This window comes from Lissotriton vulgaris, chromosome 8 (assembly GCF_964263255.1).
Source record: "Lissotriton vulgaris chromosome 8, aLisVul1.2, whole genome shotgun sequence".
NCBI classification, from domain to species: domain Eukaryota; kingdom Metazoa; phylum Chordata; class Amphibia; order Caudata; family Salamandridae; genus Lissotriton; species Lissotriton vulgaris.
This window is the reverse complement of record NC_141696.1, coordinates 1,533,950,490-1,533,969,409: the sequence shown is the minus strand read 5'-3', so window position 1 is coordinate 1,533,969,409 and position 18,920 is coordinate 1,533,950,490. Positions and strand designations below refer to the sequence as shown.

Genomic DNA, 18,920 nt, shown 5'->3' with positions numbered 1-18,920 from the left:
ATTCATGGAGACGTTTATATACACCGACTCAGACAGAGTGTGAGAGCTAAAACCCTGGAATTCCCGATGGAGCCTGATATATTTGCGCCCCTGCATCTGCTCTTGCAAACCGAAACCCCCAAGCAGACCATATCGTTGCTGTATAAACAAGTGAGATGTGCACCCCCACTCAACTCGTGAGAGGCAGGAGGGGATGGGATAGCGACCTTGACAATCCCCCAACAGACGAACAATGGGAGGCATGCTGTATTCAGACGGAAGCTGTCACCAGCAACAGCAGGCTACTCTTACTGCACTATAAATTTCTACATCGGCTTTACCATACCATAGCTAAGCTGCACCGGTTTCAACTTAGGGAGGATAACAAATGTGTGCGCTGCGGCACAGTAGGGGTGGATTTCAAGCACTTGGCATGGCAATGCCCACAGGTTGCCACCTACTGGGAGGAAGTCTTTGAAGGCCTAACACGTATGATAGGTATACAGATAGAGCCGTCCCCACTTAGGGCCCTGTTGGGATTTGTTAGAGAAACTGGGACAGTACACAGGAAGTTCCTGGCAATGGGAGTGCTGTTCGCAAGGAGACAGGTGGCCCGCAGATGGGGGAGGGGCAGATCCCCTAAATTCAAGGACTGGATCCAAGACCTAACTATTCGGCAGAACAATTGCACACATATGCAGAACAATTGCCGATGAAGTCTCGCCCCAAGGATATTTGGGGGCCTCTGACGGCCTACCTTCTACTGCTGCAGACGGAAAGTGATGAGGCCGGGGGGAGAATGGAGTAACCATGTGAAATGTATACGATTGCTTGGAAAGTTATGTGGGAAGAAGGCCTACAGAAAGAGTTTTTAGATAAAGGTCAAACATCACGCCTATATTTTTGACTTGTTGGAGGAAACATCGCCGGATGTGCTCTTTCTTACAGAAACATGGCTGTCTGATGCCTCTACAGCTGAACCCGGATTGCCGCTCCCTGCGGGCTACAGGATTTTAACAGTGAATAGAGCATCTAGAGGGTGGGGGGGTAGCAATAATCTATAGATCATGCTATCCTTGCTCCTTCACCAAACAGTTGATTTCTGGCTGTGAGAGTGCCTATTTTAGGGTCACCCTTAGCCCTAACTACACTATGTCGGGACTTCTTGTGTACCAACCCCCGGGACCCTCTCTAGGTTGTAGAGAGGCCCTTGTAGACATGGTTAACACTCTAGCAGTTAATACCGCCAATTTAACTGTGTTGGGAGACCTGAACCTTCACTTAGATAATGTTCAAGACACCGAAATAGCAAGTTTCATAGCCCACCTAGCAGCATGTCAACTGTGGCAGTTGGTCACAGGGGCCACGCATACTTCGGGCCACTTATTGGACCCAGTCTTCACCAACATATCCCACATCACTATATGTGCTCCGGTCAGGATGGGTTGGACGGACCATTTCTTGGTCTCTATGTCGCTGCGTGGAGTCATTCCCGCCCAGTCCAAGGGTCGGTGGACTATTGAAGCGACCCTGGTACAAATTGGATTGGGATCAATTTGAGGTGGGCCTTTTGGCCATTAGGCCCAATCTGTCAGAGGATATCAATGAGGCATATGGGCTGTTCTCTGAATGGATTAGGTGCCCATTAGATAGCCTCATCCCTATGAAATGGTCAGGTAGTCGTGAAATTAAAACAAAGCCTTGGTATAATGTGGACCTCCCTCTCATGCGCAAAGGATGCAAGAAGCTGGAGCGGATCTGGAGAAGGGATTTTTGCACGACAGCTAAGGACATCTATAGGGCAGCAATTAAAAAATATCATAAAGCCTTCTATTTGGCTCGTGCAGCTTTTCTCTCTAAGCAGATCTGCGAAAGCACCAATCCCTCTAAGAGCATGTTTGCCATACTTGCTAGTCTGCAATCTCGGCAAAAAACGCAGCTGGGTCCACTATCAAGTCCAATAAGTAGTGTGAGGAGCTGGCCACCTTTTTTGGTAAAAAGGTAGAAGATATTTACAGCTCCTTTCCGACCATTCACGGCAATGCGCCCGTGGTATTGTGTGGTGAGGAGCTAAATTCTCTCCACTCCCCCAATTTCAGTCGATCAGCTGCGATTGCTGTGCGGTAGGATTAAGTCAGGCTCTCCTGCTGACTCCCTTAAACCTGACCAATTCAGGAAGGTATTGTCAACCATTTTACCCTCTTTGATTCAGGTTATCAATAATTCCCTTAGTACTGCTACTGTGCCCAGAGTATGGAAACGGGCCAAAGTTATACCTACTAGAGAGACTTTGCTGCTGTGAGGACTCGCCAACGCATTTTCCTATCCTAAACTGCCGTCGCTGCAGGAGCAGCTTTCCTGAGCCAGCCCAGCTGAAGACCCTGAGAGAGGAGACGCGAGGCCGCAGCGGAGGTGAGAGGCGCGGCCCGGGGACTGCGAGGGACAGCGTCAGTAACATCAGCTGTTCCCTCTTCCCGCGTGAGCCCCGCCCCCTCCCAGTGCCCCGCCCCCTGCAGGCTGTTTTAAAAGCTCTCGCGGCACCCGCTCCTCGGGTGACGCCTACTAGAGAGACTTTGCTGCTGTGAGGACTCGCCAACGCATTTTCCTATCCCAAACTGCCGTCGCTGCAGGAGCAGCTTTCCTGAGCCAGCCCAGCTGAAGACCCTGAGAGAGGAGACGCGAGGCCGCAGCGGAGGTGAGAGGCGCGGCCCGGGGACTGCGAGGGACAGCGTCAGTAACATCAGCTGTTCCCTCTTCCCGCGTGAGCCGCGCCCCCTCCCAGTGCCCCGCCCCCTGCAGGCTGTTTTAAAAGCTCTCGCGGCCCCCGCTCCTCGGGTGACGCCTACTAGAGAGACTTTGCTGCTGTGAGGACTCGCCAACGCATTTTCCTATCCTAAACTGCCGTCGCTGCAGGAGCAGCTTTCCTGAGCCAGCCCAGCTGAAGACCCTGAGAGAGGAGACGCGAGGCCGCAGCGGAGGTGAGAGGCGCGGCCCGGGGACTGCGAGGGACAGCGTCAGTAACATCAGCTGTTCCCTCTTCCCGCGTGAGCCGCGCCCCCTCCCAGTGCCCCGCCCCCTGCAGGCTGTTTTAAAAGCTCTCGCGGCCCCCGCTCCTCGGGTGACGCCTACTAGAGAGACTTTGCTGCTGTGAGGACTCGCCAACGCATTTTCCTATCCTAAACTGCCGTCGCTGCAGGAGCAGCTTTCCTGAGCCAGCCCAGCTGAAGACCCTGAGAGAGGAGACGCGAGGCCGCAGCGGAGGTGAGAGGCGCGGCCCGGGGACTGCGAGGGACAGCGTCAGTAACATCAGCTGTTCCCTCTTCCCGCGTGAGCCGCGCCCCCTCCCAGTGCCCCGCCCCTTCCCTACACCTCACCTACTTAAACAGGGCCTCCCACGCGCATCGCGGGACGCGCGCGGGCGAAGCGCGGGCGAAGCCCGGGCCAAGGGCGGGCCCGTTAGTGCCCGATAGAGACCGGACCGGGCCCTCCCTCTTCCACAGACGACCCAGCAACAAACAAGCATGCCGCCAAAAACTAGAAGTGCCTCCAAACCCAAATCTAAACATGCACAGGAGGTAGCACAAGTAACTGGCCCTATTGACCTTTTTATATCACGGGTCAACGAAACAATAAATCAAAGCATAGCCTTAATGGAAAAGAGAGTCTCAATGGACCTTATGACCGCAAACGCCAAGCGCTCATCACTTGGTGCTATAGCGAACGCTGCATCCCCAATTAATCTGACCTCCCAATACAGTTCACTTCCAGTGCCTCTCCCAATCTCAGAACTTAACACCGTCCCCTCAGTAGTCGACCTGTCAGTCACGCATTCCGAGTCGGACCTTTCAATAACATCAGAAGACTTGGAAGCAACCCCCGACCTAGCTGGATGTCAAACCCAAGGAGATATCCAAACCACCGACAACCCGCCCCAGCATGGCGAGAGGGAAAGGGCAACATCGGAGACTCGACCATCACCAAGTGGAAAAACTCAAAGCTCACCCATGACCCATCCAAACTCCCCATGCTCCAACAGCATACTGCACATTCCTGATTCCACTCTTCCACACAAGGCAATTTCCAATAATAACACGTCCGAGCAATGTAAGACCTGCAGAATTACATCACAAGTGCTCACCACTACCAAAGATTTACTCTACCAATACCTAAAGCCTATCCAGCTGAGCATCAGAAATCTCGAAGCTCAACTGACAATAATATCGGCCACTCTTCTAGATTCAAATACTAGGATAGACGTAAATGGCCAGCGTAACACCTCACACCCACCAAGAAAGCAAAACCAAAAACACATACAGAAAACAGCCAATCCTTCAAACGCAACATCTGCAGCACAGAAGAACCCAAATCCACCGTCCACCACACCCAAACCAATAGCAAACAAGCCTCATCCCCAACAGGAGAAACCACCACAACAAAAAGCCCAGCAGGTAACTACTAAAGGCAAGACCACGACACACACCCCATGCCCAGCACAAAACCCAGATTCCAGTAGAATCCCCATAGAGAAACCCGATTCCCAGCCTACGAACCCACTACCATCCCAAAAAACATCCAAGAACGCATCGGAAACCACCCCGAAAAAACTCCCCACAGTTAGACGTCCAGCCCATCTGCCCCCTGAAGCTACTCCCTACACAATAGTCTTAACAGGAGTACCCGAGTTAGCAGAAGACACCCCAGAAACTGCATGGTCACTTAAAAACAAGGCCATGCAGTGGCTCAGTATAAATAGACCTCTTGAATCACACCTATCAGGAGGGATTACGTCAGCACGTAGAGTAGCCTGGATAGGCAAAACCAAGAAATCAATACGCGGTGACTGCATTATTGTAACATGCAGAGATCCCGCAACGGTAGACTACATCTGTGCCTGGCCACAACTCGAGAAAAAAGGGGGAATAGACGCCCGCCACCTTTCTCTTTTTTACCCCCCAGTAAAACAACACCACAACCTACCACCCTGGGAATGGCACCACCACCCCAAAGATCCACAAAACCAGGACCCATGGCGCCAAACACCATGGAGTCGGAGGGATTACCCACGTGAGTACCTAAACAGGGGGGGGCCAAGAGAAAGGTATGCTGATGGCCAATTTCCATATTGGCATGATCGACCCTACCCAGCACACGAAGGCTGGCAGGGATTCCCGACCCAAAACCGATAAGAGTGTCTCGATATGGTCGACTGACCATTTTCGGTCGATCTTAGCCAACACACAGTTGCCGCCTCATACCACCCAGTCTCTGATAAGCACCCGACAGCCTCACCACAACTGCCTGACACACCAGAAGCACCAACGATCCAACTTAACAACCCTTTGACCCACACCTCCCCCAAAAAACTAGACATGGGCGAAAGATTATTCACTGACCAAGTTTCAGCCGCTGAAATCCCTACCAACCACAAAACACTACCCGCCACCTTGACAGACAACGAGGCCATGAATATAGGTATAGCTTTCTGGAACGTTGCAGGACTAACCGGGAAAATAACATGCCCTCAATGGCTGGAAATAGCAGGAAGCCACCAAATCTTGTGCCTACAAGAGACCTGGCGTACATCCCCCCTCCACCTAACGGGATATAAAACATTCTTCACCAAAGCAACGCCTAGCACAATGGGAAGACCAAAAGGTGGACTCATGATCTATTTCTCCAACACCATAGCAGTCACGGTAAAACTAACGAAAGAAACACCTACTTTTCAAATCATCCAAATTACCCACCAGACTACCGCATCGAGGAACATATATATACTCATAAATTATTATAACAACGCAGGTACCTTGGACTGCTGCACAAATCTAGATGAAATGGTGGCTCACATATCCACACTGCAAAGCGCGAATTTAAGCGCGACAATAAAATACATCTGGGGAGGCGACTTTAACCACCCATTATGCCCAAACCACAAAATCGGAATTTGTGGCCTGCAATCTGATTCCGGAAATCCAATCCCTCATTTCGCTCACACTGAAAGCGGAAATAAGCTAAATGAAATCCTGTTCACTCTGGACCTAGACTTTGTAAATGAACTAGTGGACCCAGCCCAGGAATTTCTACCCACCTTCCATGGGCGAGGCTACATGTCCACCATTGATTTTATCTTAGCCTCTAACACGTGTAAAAGTTCGCTAAAAAATTACAAAGTAGGGTCCAGTCCAATCAGTGATCACTATCCCCTCAGCGTGGAGCTCACAATGGAGAAAGCGGGCCGCTCTGCAACTAAAATCAGTTCTCTTGACCAACAATCAATAACAATAAAAAAGAAGAACGGGTACGCCATTAAATGGGCGAAAGTCGACCCTGAAGTGACCTCGCAAAGGATACTTGAAAAAGCGCACCCCTGGTTAAGGGACTGTCTGTCCGCACAGGCCTCCCCTGAACTAATCATCACCTCTTTCCATAACATTCAAGGGGCAATAAGAGACGAGTTACTCAAACACATGGCAAACAAACCTAAACCCCAAACAAAAAGATGGTTTAACTCAGACTGCAGAAAGGCCCTCACGTCCTTAAAAGAAGCCCTTCGGCAGAAACCAAGAGATGCCCAATTAATTTCTCTCAGGAGGAAAATGTATAACGAAGCTAGGAAAAACCGAAGGCGGCAGATAAAGAGAGATCTTTGGTGCCAACTACACGAAAGTGCACTAAAAAAGGACAGTATCACATTCTGGCAGACCATCAGATCACCTTTTCTAGACAATAACACCGATCCATACCACCTCGACGTAGCAGTAACCGAGAATGACTGGGTTCACCACTTTACCAAAATCTTTGGCTCACCATCTGACATACCTCAAACAGAACGCGAGGATGAAGCAGAGAAAAATTTTCTTCCCATTGAGCTACGTTTCACTGTCACCGAGGTCAGAAAGGCAATCAAAGCGTCAAAAACTGGCAAGGCTCCCGGCCCAGACGGGGTACCTATGGACCTGTTCTTACACAACAGTGACTATTGGTCGCTAATAATAACCCGGGTAATGACTGCAGTCGCTGAAATCGGTCTCCTCCCATCATGGTCATCATCCACCCTCCTGCCAATATTTAAGAAAGGGGACCGCAACGATCCCGCGTGCTACCGGCCGATCTCCCTTCTGGATTCCACGGGCAAAATTGCAGGCCGACTACTCCTGGACCGATTACAATCCTGGGCCCAGGCAAACAACATCTTCACAGACCTGCAATATGGCTTCCAGAAGGGGCTCGGAACGGTGGAGCAGGCCTTAAACCTGACCCTCCTGGCCGGAAAATACGCTCACGCAAAAGAAGGAAAAATCTACCTGGTCTATGTAGACCTGAGCGCGGCTTTTGACTGCGTTCAGCACGCAAAGCTGTGGGAAATTATGTCCAATCTTGGAGTAGACCCACCGATATTGGCTTTCCTTAGGGGTCTATATACCAACGCAGAAGGCCGAGTGCGGTATGGCATCGGCGGCGAACTGTCACGCCCCTTTAAAATCACACGAGGAGTAAGACAAGGGTGTGTACTGGCTCCCTTCTTATTCAATCTATACACCAACGGGATTGAAGAAGCTATGTTGGCAGGGAGTCAGGACCTCCCACAGATAGCACGCCGCCCTATACCCATCCTCCTCTATGCCGACGACTCGGTCATCCTGGCCCGAACAGCAAATCAACTTCAACGACAGTTGAACAAATATGTGACGTTTATGGACTCTTTGGGTCTAAAAGTAAATACAAAGAAAACACTTACAATGATCATAGGACCCAAACACGGAACTTCAAAATCCATACACATAAATAACACCAAGCTGGAAAAAACAACAGTATACCCTTACCTGGGTATACTCGAGGACGACTCAATGACCTGGCGTAAAGCCATTGAAGCCAGAAACCTCAACTTCCGTCGAGCAACATCAGCACTCTGTGCCTTTTCCAGGAAACTCGGCAAACCAGCTCCTTCCGAACTGTTAACGCTATACTATGCAAAGTGTCACAGCGTGGCTAGTTACGGAGCTGGCATCTGGGGATACGGAAGCATTAACCAACTACAGGTAACGGAGAATGCCTTTATTAAGTATGTCTTGGCCCTTCCCCAAAGCTCTCCGATTCTAGCATCACATCAAGAGCTAGGGATGGAATTTGTGACAGACACCATACGCTGCCAGCCCCTCATTCTATGGCATCGCATATGGTGCAACTCAGAAAGCCATATAACACGCTCCCTCATCGCCGATTGCCTTAGTCTATCTCACTGGAGGAAAATTCCCTGGCTCAACTACATTTTTAAATTTTTTCAAGACCTAGACCGGGAGCAATATTTTCTTGATCCACCTTCAATAGAAGACATTTCAAAGAAACAGCTCAAAGAACTATGTATGGGCCACTTAAGAGAACTCCGCAATCAGGCTGAGATTGTAAAAACACAAAATGGAAAAATCTGCCTATTGCAACCAGTGAAATTGATACAGCCCTACCTGATGTTCTTTCTTTCAAACTACGAAAAGTTTCTATTGACAAGGCTCCGGTTCGATCTCTTTTTCCGCTTGGTTTCATTTCCGGAACAGAACAACTGGTCTCGGAATTTGTGCTGTTGTCCGTGTGACGGGGCATCCAAGCAATCAACGGTCCATGTCACACTGTTCTGCAAATACTACAGCGCAGCCAGGAAAAAATGGATTGTTCCCTTTCTTCGTTCAAGCGGTCTCAGAAACACATATCCAGCTCTTGTTTATCTCCAGTCACCGGTAAACCCGCACGAAGCCAAAATGATATCGATGTTTTTAAAAAAAGTAATGAAAACCCGTCAGGGCATTGTTTTATAAATCTACAAACATGTGAATTTCTGTACAAAACTGATGATTTTTATAAATTGTACTTTTTATGATTATGCACATTTTTATAATCGAATAAAAGTTTATGAAATGGAAATATACCTTTGCTTAAAAAGCCTGCTCTTGATCCCACCACAGCAGAAAACTACCGGCCTATCTCTTTGCTACCCAGGGCAGCTAGGATTACAGAGGCGTATGTGAACTCCCTTCTGTCAGACTATCTCACTCTTAACAACATACTGGACCCCTCCCGAAATGTCTTTAGACCCGGCCACAGCTCGGAGTCTGCTCTTCTGGCTGTGACAGAACATCTTCGGTCAGCTTTGGAGGGCAGAAAAACCTCGGCTCTGATTCTACTGGACTTAAGCGCAGCGTTCGATACAGTATCCCATGACATTCTGCTGCAACGTCTGGCAGAGGTAGGAATTGTGGGTCAGGCATTGGAGTGACTTGCCTGATTCCTTCATGAGAGGTCTTTCTCAGTATCAGCTCCCCCGTTTATGTCCAGGGAATATAGTATCAAGCAAGGGGTGCCACGTGGTTCCTCCCTTAGTCCCCTACTATTTAAGATCAATGTTCAACCTTTTCGCTGCTGTAGACTCGAGTAGGGGTTTGACCATGGTCTTTTATGCCGACGACTCAGTTGGGGGTGGCGCTCTCTAATAACATCGAGCATGACGCCCTTAAGTTTCAGGGCGATCTTGCGGCAGTGGCCGAGTGGATGACTGCTAACTACCTCCAATTGAATTCCAACAAATCTGAGATTTAGGTGGTCGGCAGAGACCATGGTCTGTGGAGTGACCTCTGGTGGCCAGCTAGTCTGGGCACGCCCCCTCCCCCCAAGCAAGTGGTTAAGAACTTGAGGGTCTGGCTGAACTCTTCTTTAAACTATCAAGTCCAAACCAAAAACATTGCGGGTACCTGCTTTTGACTTCTACGGGGGCTCAGGCCGCTGATGTGCCTCTTTGATGCCTCTACTCGCCAGATTATTGTTCAGGCTATGGTATTATCTAGACTGGATTATGCCTGCTCCCTCTATTTGGGGTCCAATAAAGCAGAGGTTCAGAGGCTGCAAAGGACACAAAATGCAGCAGTCAGAATACGGTTAGGTCTGCGCAAGTCCTGCTATCCTGTGTCGAGTGCTATCCGTCACCTCCATTGGCTACCGGTGGCCAGGCGCATTGAATTCAAGGCTTTGTGCATCTCTTTTAAGGCCTTGAAATTTGCCTCCCCGCCTATTTTGGCTAATCTGCTTTCGCCGTATGTCCCTTCACGCCCCCTTCGGTCAGAGGGTCAGCACCTGGTAGCGGTCCCCAGAATGCGTAGATTGCAGGCTGGTGGTCGCTCTTTTCGTTATAGAGCTGCCGCACTTTGGAACACACTTCCTGTGCATATTCGTGACCTTGAGAATTATCTTGAATTTAGGACGGCCATTAAGACTCTGCTCTTCCCAACTGGCTAGCTGGTGTCACCCTGCAATCGTTGGTCTTTCTTTCAGCGCCGGGACCCCCTTTTGCTGGGGCAGCTGTTGCGCTAGATAAGACACCCTAACATAACATAACATTGAACAGTTGCAGGAGGGAGAAGCAGAAAGCAGACTCTGACCCTCTTAAAGACTTAACGAGACACTAAAATGCCTTCAGAACTGATCATCAAGTTCCAAGAACCTGATTGTGGCTAATTCTGTCATACTTAGTAATGCCGTAATAAATAAAGGGGTGGGGGGTCAGGCTGGATTACTGAAGTCCACCACTATCAGTGCGAAAATAATGCTGTGATATTAGGATAGGTTTGTAAAGCGCTCGATTGCTGTGGCGTCTTGGCGCTGATGTGTGCGAGTACAGATCCAGAAACCATAGCTTATACCATCCTAAATGGCAAAAAGAAGCGTCTTCGGGTTCTTCCTAAACAGCATCCTGTCAGGTTGGAATCTCATATCCAGAGGTAATCTATTCCACAGGAGCGCTGCCCCGTTGGATAGTGTCTTACCTCCCCATCTGGCCCGCTTAACCCTAGATGCCTTAAGTAGACCTAGGATTACGTGAGGGTCTATAGGGAGCGAATAATTTGGAAACTTAGTCAGCGCCACCTCCATAAAGCGCCTTATGAACCAGGCACAAGACCTTAAAAGCAACACGCTGCTGCACTGGAAACAATGCAATGCTTTAATGCCCGCAGAGGTTGAACAGCCCCTGGGGATATTCAGAAGCAACCTTGCTTCTGCATTCTGAAGGGACTGGAGCTTTCCCATCTGCGTTTTATCTATGCCCATAAAAAGGGCATTACAGTAATCCAATTTGGATAGGAAAAGACTCACCATCACAGTCTTCTGGAGGTCACGTGAAATGAATGGAAAAATCTTTCCTAGTGTTTTTAAAAGAAAGAAACAGGAAGATGTCAGACTATTGACCTTGGCAGAGAAATTTAACTTATCATCAAAGATGACCCCCGGATTCCTAACCTTAGAGACGGGAGACGGACACTTCCTCGCCTCGACTGGCCACCATGAGTCATTCCATATGGGGGATCCCCCTCCGAATTCTATCACCTCCGTTTTGTCTGTATTTATCTTCAAAAAATTGTGGCTCAATGATCTCGGATAGGCAGGCATGAAATTTAGCAGCTGTGACCTCAGGCTGCTTGCAAATGGAAATAACAAGCTGTGAGTCATCAGCGTAAGATACCAACGCAAAACCATACCTTCTAATGAGCCTCGCCAATGGGGTGACATAGACATTAAACAATGTGGGGGATAGAGATGATCCCCGCATGGATTCCAGTCGATCCCAAACCAAATTTTGTTCCATATCCTCCAGAAAGGAGCAGTGCAAGAGTGGTATCCTCAACCCCTAGATCCTTAAGCCGCTGCACTAACACTGTGTGGTTCACGGTGTCAAATGCTGCCGATAGGTCTAGGAGTATAAGGACCGCCCTGCCCCCATCATCGACCACCCTCTGTATTTCCTCAGTTGCAACAATCAAGGCCGATTCTGTAGAATGACAGGCGCGAAAACCATGTTGGGTTGAATCCAGTAAGTTGTGAGAACTAAGATAGTCACTCAGCACCTGTTCAACGATTTCTCAATGACCTTCGCCACCATGGGTAATCCTGCAATCGGACGGTAGTTCTTTAACACCAGAGGATCCAGGTTGGGTTTTTTAAGCAAGGGCCTAATGGCCACTTGTTTCCACAAAGCCGGATATGATCCAGTTTCCAGTACTTGATTAATGAGGGGCATCAACCTCTCACAAATCTTCTTGGAGGCCAGATGCATATTGGCAGGGGGGAAAGGGTCACTAGGAGAGCCTGATTTTATAGAAAAGGAGCAGTTTTTGCACCTCCTCGTTTGCCATTTCTGGAAAACAAGACAACCTACATTGCGGCAGCAGGTGATCATCCTGTTCTTTGTATCCGTTGGCATTGTGGGATCCCTGTACGTTTAAAAAGGTCCTCATATATTACTTGGACCTTATTTTGAAAAAAAGGGCCAGATTGTTGCACGTCTCCTGATCTGCTTTAAAAGCATTTCCCTGCTGTGGTTTTGCCAATAGGTTAACCACTCTAAAGAGTTCTTTATTAGAGTTAGCCGCATCTCTGATTTTGGTGGTAAAATAATGCTCCTTAGCGACAATTATCTCATTCTTATATCGCTGCAGTGCATGGTTATAGATTGCTTTACTGTTCTCCCTGTAATCTCGTCTCCACAGGCTTTCTGCTCTCCTGCATTCCACCTTTAGAGCTTTGAGCTGAGGACTGTACCAAGGAGAGGATATCCTTGGCCTCCTTACAGTTAGCTCTTTCTCAGGGGCTACCTGCCTGGCCGCCGCCTCAATCCACACATTAAACAGGAATGCAGCGGCATTATTGTCTTGAGGTCAAGTCAAGACCCACTTCCAGCGCCATCTCAAAGTCACTACCCTGAACCCTATTCCAGCCCCGGACCTTTACTTTACCAGCTTTGGTACCGGGTTCTCGAACAAGAGGTGTGGTTCTGATAGTGAAATGAATAGCCTTGTGATCCGTCCATGCCAAGGAAGATATATCCCCCATCTCAATATCGGGATTATTTGTGAAGATGCCATCTAAAGTATGGCCTGCCTTATGGGTCGGTCCAATAACTAATTGTCCGTAACCATAAGCCTTCAAAATATCTAGCAATTTGGCAGATTCTGAATTATTTGACAATTCTAGGTGATAATTAAAATCTCCCAAAATAGTAAGAGGCAAGGCGTCGGTACAAGACTCCAACAGTGTCTGTAAGGCTTGTGTAAAGGCTTGCCTCGCCCCAGGCGGGCGGTATACCAGGAGTCCCTGAAATGACATAAAATTATTTAATTTTATACAGAAGCGTAGTGCTTCTGCCGGAAACACGGATATGAATTCTGTCCGTATCCTAAAATGTTCCCGGTATATAATAGCTATTCCCCCACCACGACCCTTTTCTATATCCTGTGATAAGATGGCGTATCCCTCCGGAACCGCAATGTTCCAGTCGGGAGCGGCCGTGTTATCTGTCCATGTTTCCGTCAGGAAGAATATGTCTGGGGAGGATGCCTGAATCAGATCCTCCACTTCATATTTATGTTTTCCCATGGAGCGGACGTTTAATAGAATACATTGGGCAGTGCATTGAGTTGTCCCTTGTCGGTCCTTGATTGGTCCCCCCTTGTTGGTAGCCTTTCCCCCTGTCTTCCTTCCTCCAACATTGTCCAGTTCCACTGACTCGCTCGTCTGCTGTTTCCAGATCCTGTTACTCTGGTCAGGCAGATTTTTGCTGTCTGTCAAGGGATGGGAAGGATGGGAGCAGCAATCATCGACCAGACCCTCTTGAATACTCGGAACTGAAGGTAGTGTAACCAGGGGCCGAGAAACAGTACTCCGGAGAGCAAGGAGCTGAGCTCGACTATACTTATTCGACATCTTACCCCCATGGTTCCTGGCCCTCGGCACGGGCCAGGCTTCGGGCCAGCGCCGCGCGTCCGCAGCGCGGTCGCCCCATCGTGCGCTTAAATGCTGTCGGCCAAGAAAGAACAAGACGGCCAACCCCAAGTGCAATGCGGTCCCGCCTAACTTCCGGGTACCGCTGGGGTCGAGCGGAGAGGCCAACAGTGCAAGAAAAATCAGGCAGGAAAATGGAGGTAGGTTGAGTAACAATTAACAGGCTAGTGCTAAAACACAGTAATACTAAAAACTAGTGCAAATACGCAAGTTAAAACAGAGTAGCTAAGATATAATTTCACGGAGCACTCACACACACGTAGCGCAATCGCCGCAGCGTGCGTTTAAATGCTGTCGGTCAAGAAAAAACTAGACCGCCAACCCTAAGTGCAATGCGGTCCGCCTAACTTCTGTATATTATGACAATCGTAGGATGGTGTTGTACTGTGTACTTTTTTATTTCACACAATAAAGGTTTTTGAAACTTAAAAAAAAAAAAGAAAATTGCAGAGCATAGCTAAATATATCCTAACAGCACGGCAAAACGCCTCTTACTGTAGCATAAAACATCACGGTGTAACATGACCAAGCATAGCATAAAATAGACGAGGAGTAGCCTCTAGGCGCTTCCTTTACCTGCAAGTTCGGTAAGGTGCTCCTGGGTCACTGCTTGCAAGGAATGAGTTATGCCAGTGTGAGTTATCTGAAGAGGGCAGGCAGGGCACAGAGCGTCTCCTTGGCACTCGAGCAGGAGGGCGCTTGAAGCTCACAGGCAGCACATGCTCTGACTGCCTCCGGGCCCGAGGCGGTATTTATAGGTTTGGGGAGACGAGGGCTTGTGCAGCTACTGGAATCCGGCACATTTGGCAAGTGTTTTTGTCTTTTCTGACGAAAGCAGAGGCAGTGTCCTCGAGGTCCGAGGAGCGGGAGATACGCTTGTATCCGAGGGAGGGCCCAGCCCGCAGTGTGTAAGAGGAGCAGGAGGGGCTAGACGAGTGGGAGGGTGGATGTGGGACCGGCAAGCGCGTGGTAACCAAACCAAACCCTCCTCCCACTGTAGCCACCCCAAGAGGGGGCAGGAAACCACATACTGTGGCAGGACGTTGGGCCAGGGGGGGAGAACTGCCCAGGACGTTTCAGAGTCAGGTTAGCAAACAATGCCAACGGCGCGAGCCCTGAAACAATAGAAAATAAAAACATGAACTGAAAGAGTGGCGAGAAGCCCCAAACAGGAAATGGTGTCCCTCCTAGAGTGTGGGAGAGGTAACGCTCCAAACGAGTGGTGCTCGCGCGCCACAGGAGACGTGCTTTCAATTATCGCGCCCGTATCTGAGCACGATAATTGAAACCACGTGACGGCCTATTGGGGTCTAGTACTCGCACCAAGCGCGTAATAGACATCAATAGGCCGTGGGTGGAACAACGTGCCCGCCTCTGGCCAATAGCGTGCAGTCTTTCATTAAAAGATGCACGCGAAGGCCAATGGGGTAGTTGAAAAGGAAACGCACAAGCGTGTGCGATTCCTAGGTCAGTTTGATTTCCCCGTTTTTCACCTACTAAAGGTCTCGCGACTGGTGCGCAGTACAACGCAGGTCGCAAGACCTAAAAAAAAGACATAGGCGGCACATCCTTTTGAGTTCAGGAAGCCAAACTATGAAACTTTTTACCCCTAAACATAACATCCACGAATAACTACCTTATCTTCAGAAGACTACTCAAAAGATGGTTCTTCCCCTCATAACCACAATACTCAAACATAAATCTATAGCATATCCCTCTGTATATAAACATTTATTTGGACTGTAGATGTGTACTGCTTTGTATAAACATGTATAATAATTATGTTTTTAAATATATAGTTATTAGTAAGTTCGACTTAACGACTGTACACATTACTTATAGCATTCTATGTTTAACATGTACATAGGTTCCCGCATAAATAACAATCTTGGATCATAACTAGTTATCTACAATTGCTTCACTTTTGAATTACAAAAAAAAATAACAAAGTACAGCAACACTTTATTAAATACAACTTAAATCTACATATAAACCTTCCATGCACTTAAGTATCTTTATATTTATTACTTTGCTTCTAATTCAGCATCGCCAATGCACTACCCTATTTCTGTACCTAAACCTCTCTTACTATATCCTCTACCTCAACTCTGACTCATCTCAAACATCATTCTACTACTCTTTCCAAGGCACTACCCTATATCTCTCTCAATAGATCCTCTACCGCCACTATCTCATTCATCCCAAACACCGGTCCACTACTATTATCCCCTAAATAACCCTTTCTAGACTCTTCCGTCCTCTACCCCTCCTTGCATCATCTCATACCTATTTTACTATTCAGATCTTCCAAAAAAGTCTTTCTAAACCCTTCCATCTTACTCTCCCCTCTCCAACTCCCCTTTACTCATGCCAAAGCTCCTCCTACTGCTAGGAACTCCAAAACATGTTAAACTTTCTATACCCTTCCCTCATCTAGCCCTCCACTATTCCTTTTCAATTCAAATAACAGAGCAACATGTCCACTGCTCAAATTAAATTCTTATTTCTCTATACTAATTCCCCATTGATTCTGTTTGGGTTACGGAGTAGCGTGCTGCCTGCCAAACAGCACTTCAACACCTCATCAGGAGTAGCAATCACTATATTAATGCAAATCCTTCACTTTTCTATCCCTCCAATATCTTTTTTCAATTCAAATAAACTCACATGTCCACCACTCAAATTAATTTCATATTCCCCTATTAACCACTATTTCTTTTTGGGTTCTGGAGTAGCATGCTACTCACCAAAAAAGCGTGTTAATGCCTCGTCAGGGGTAGTAAGCGCTATATAAATGCAATTACAAAGGTTGGTTCCTAAAATCAAAACAGATTTGGTAAAAGTTAGTGTGCAAATTGCCATTCTTTATACACGATGGCCTTTTGTCACACATTACAATGTTGTTGCTATATATTTTTTGGGGGGGGGAGGGTGTATGCTGAGTACATATGTTCATCTTGTGTGCTACTTTATGTTGTTAGTTGCATTTCTACCGATTCTATATTATGTATGTTGTTCTTTGTATTAGTGATCTGGTGGTGGAAAGCGTTTGCTCACGAGCCGTTGGAAGCCCCCGGACTCCCCAGTGGCTAAGGCCTGGTATCACTCCCTCCTGTGGTAAGCGCAGGCAGAGAGCGTTGCACTGCACCGCTAAGACGCGATTGGGTTGCGTAAGCAACCACTGGCATCAGCATGGGACGCAATTTTGTCGAATTTTCGCTTGGCAAACCAGGACCTTGACGCGGCAGCAAGCAAAGATGTAGAAGTAACACCACGATGGACACCCACTTAACTCCCATAGGACATAGATACAATATGGGAGGATGTTGATACTCCCTGGCACTAAAATATTACGCATCAGTCACATAGGCATGGGTGATTGCCATCACACAACAAGGTGTCACTAGGCTAGTAGCTTCTTTGACTGAGTAGGTGCATATTCTTCACAAGCATGGTTACGGCAGACGAGACGTGTGTTATTTAGCGCAATTAGGTCTATAGATACCAGAGGGAGGTTCTCTACTTGTTTTACTTTATGTTCTTCCCCTGCCTATCTTTTTCACTTGCATACCTTCATTACATATTTCTGTGACAGGACGTCACATTATTACACTTTGTGTTTAGAACTTACTATTAATAAGTATATATACTGGCTTACACTGCATGGTAATATGTAATGATCCCTTTTTTATTAAGGGAAACATATGACATGTATATGGTCTTTGTTATTTTTTGTATTAAATAAACTGATTTAAACAAAAAAAATAGTATTCTGGTGGTGAAACCGGTGTAGGTCATTTGAATTTGTTCTGTCTCAAGCGTATTTGAAAATCTTGAGCTGCAACTTGCTCATCTTTTCTGCGTCTGCTATTTACTTTTGTGCATCTTAATTTAACAAAAAAATTAAACCAGGCTTTAGTCAGACCGACGCACATGTACTATTTGTAGCTACTCGGGAGACTTTCAGAAGGATTACTACGGTCTGATTAACATCGTTAGAACCCGAGCTGTCAATCACGGTTACCAACCTACGAACGGCTAAAGACGTGTACCAAACACCACCGTCTATTGTAGGTTGCAGGTCACACGACTGAAAGATGACGAGTGCAAATCCACCATTCATCCTTCGAAATTGGTACCATTAAAGCAAAGAAGAAGACGACATACTATTTACAGCGAACGGAGAGAGCACATTAATATATATATTTATTTTATTACTTATAAAAGGAATTTCTGGGAGAGGATAAAGGTTCCATATTCTTCCAAGTCATCAAAAAACAAAGTATCCACTACAGGAATGTTCGTTATTAAAACCATTGTTTTCATGCCTCATAAATCATGATTTCAGCTTGAACTACAACTCCCAGAGTGCACTGGTACCCAACGAAAATGAAGAAGTGGAACGTCAGGCACTTCGTAACATGGAGCAAGGCGGCAACTTTAAGAATGAGGTGACCACTTTACTTCTTGTGCACCAGACATTTTACATTGCGACAGCATGAAAAAAACACAGATTTTGTACAAAGGATTGGTTACTCACTTTTCCCGACTCCGGGCGGAGCATTTCTTATCTGTTGTTTGTCGCAGTTTTACGGGTAGAAACGTAGAGACCGAGTTGTAAATGGACAACAGCTGAAGCGGTGAATCCGAGTCACGTGACCCCCTGACACAGAAGTGAAAGCGCCGCCTCCTGCTTTTTCGTTTTTTTTTTTTTTTTTAAAGGGGCAACTGACTACACAGGCGAGGCTCATCTGAAGCGCAAGCGCACAACATAGACCTTGTTTCAGAGCATGCGCAAAGAGGAGACACAGCACATAAGGAAGAAAAATCCAACTCATTTGCGCATGTGTAGGACGAGATAAAAAAAAAACGCGTGCTTTCGAGAAGACACTGTTCTGTGTGCGTGTCATTGGCAGACGCACTCATGTGCGCATGCGCAAAATAAAGTCACGCGTTCCCGCGCCTTTATTTAACAAGCATTGGCCTTGCCAATAGTTTTCGCATTTGGAAAGTTAGAGCTATTGGTTTTGTAAATGACATTTTATATTTATATATCGTTATTGGCATTGTCAATAACAATATACAAATATAAAATGTCATTTACAAAACCAATAGCTCCAACT

At 47.4% G+C, this 18,920-nt stretch overlaps 1 pseudogene across 1 annotated transcript in view; it reads right to left on the bottom strand.

The window, feature by feature from the left end:
- Positions 1-18,419, bottom strand: part of LOC147700300 (uncharacterized) — a 443,984-nt pseudogene extending 425,565 nt beyond the window's left edge. The window contains exon 1 of the transcript XR_015299397.1: positions 18,338-18,419. The product of XR_015299397.1 is annotated as an uncharacterized LOC147700300 (transcript). The remainder of the gene's footprint in view (positions 1-18,337) is intronic.
- Positions 18,420-18,920: the final 501 nt, after the last annotated feature.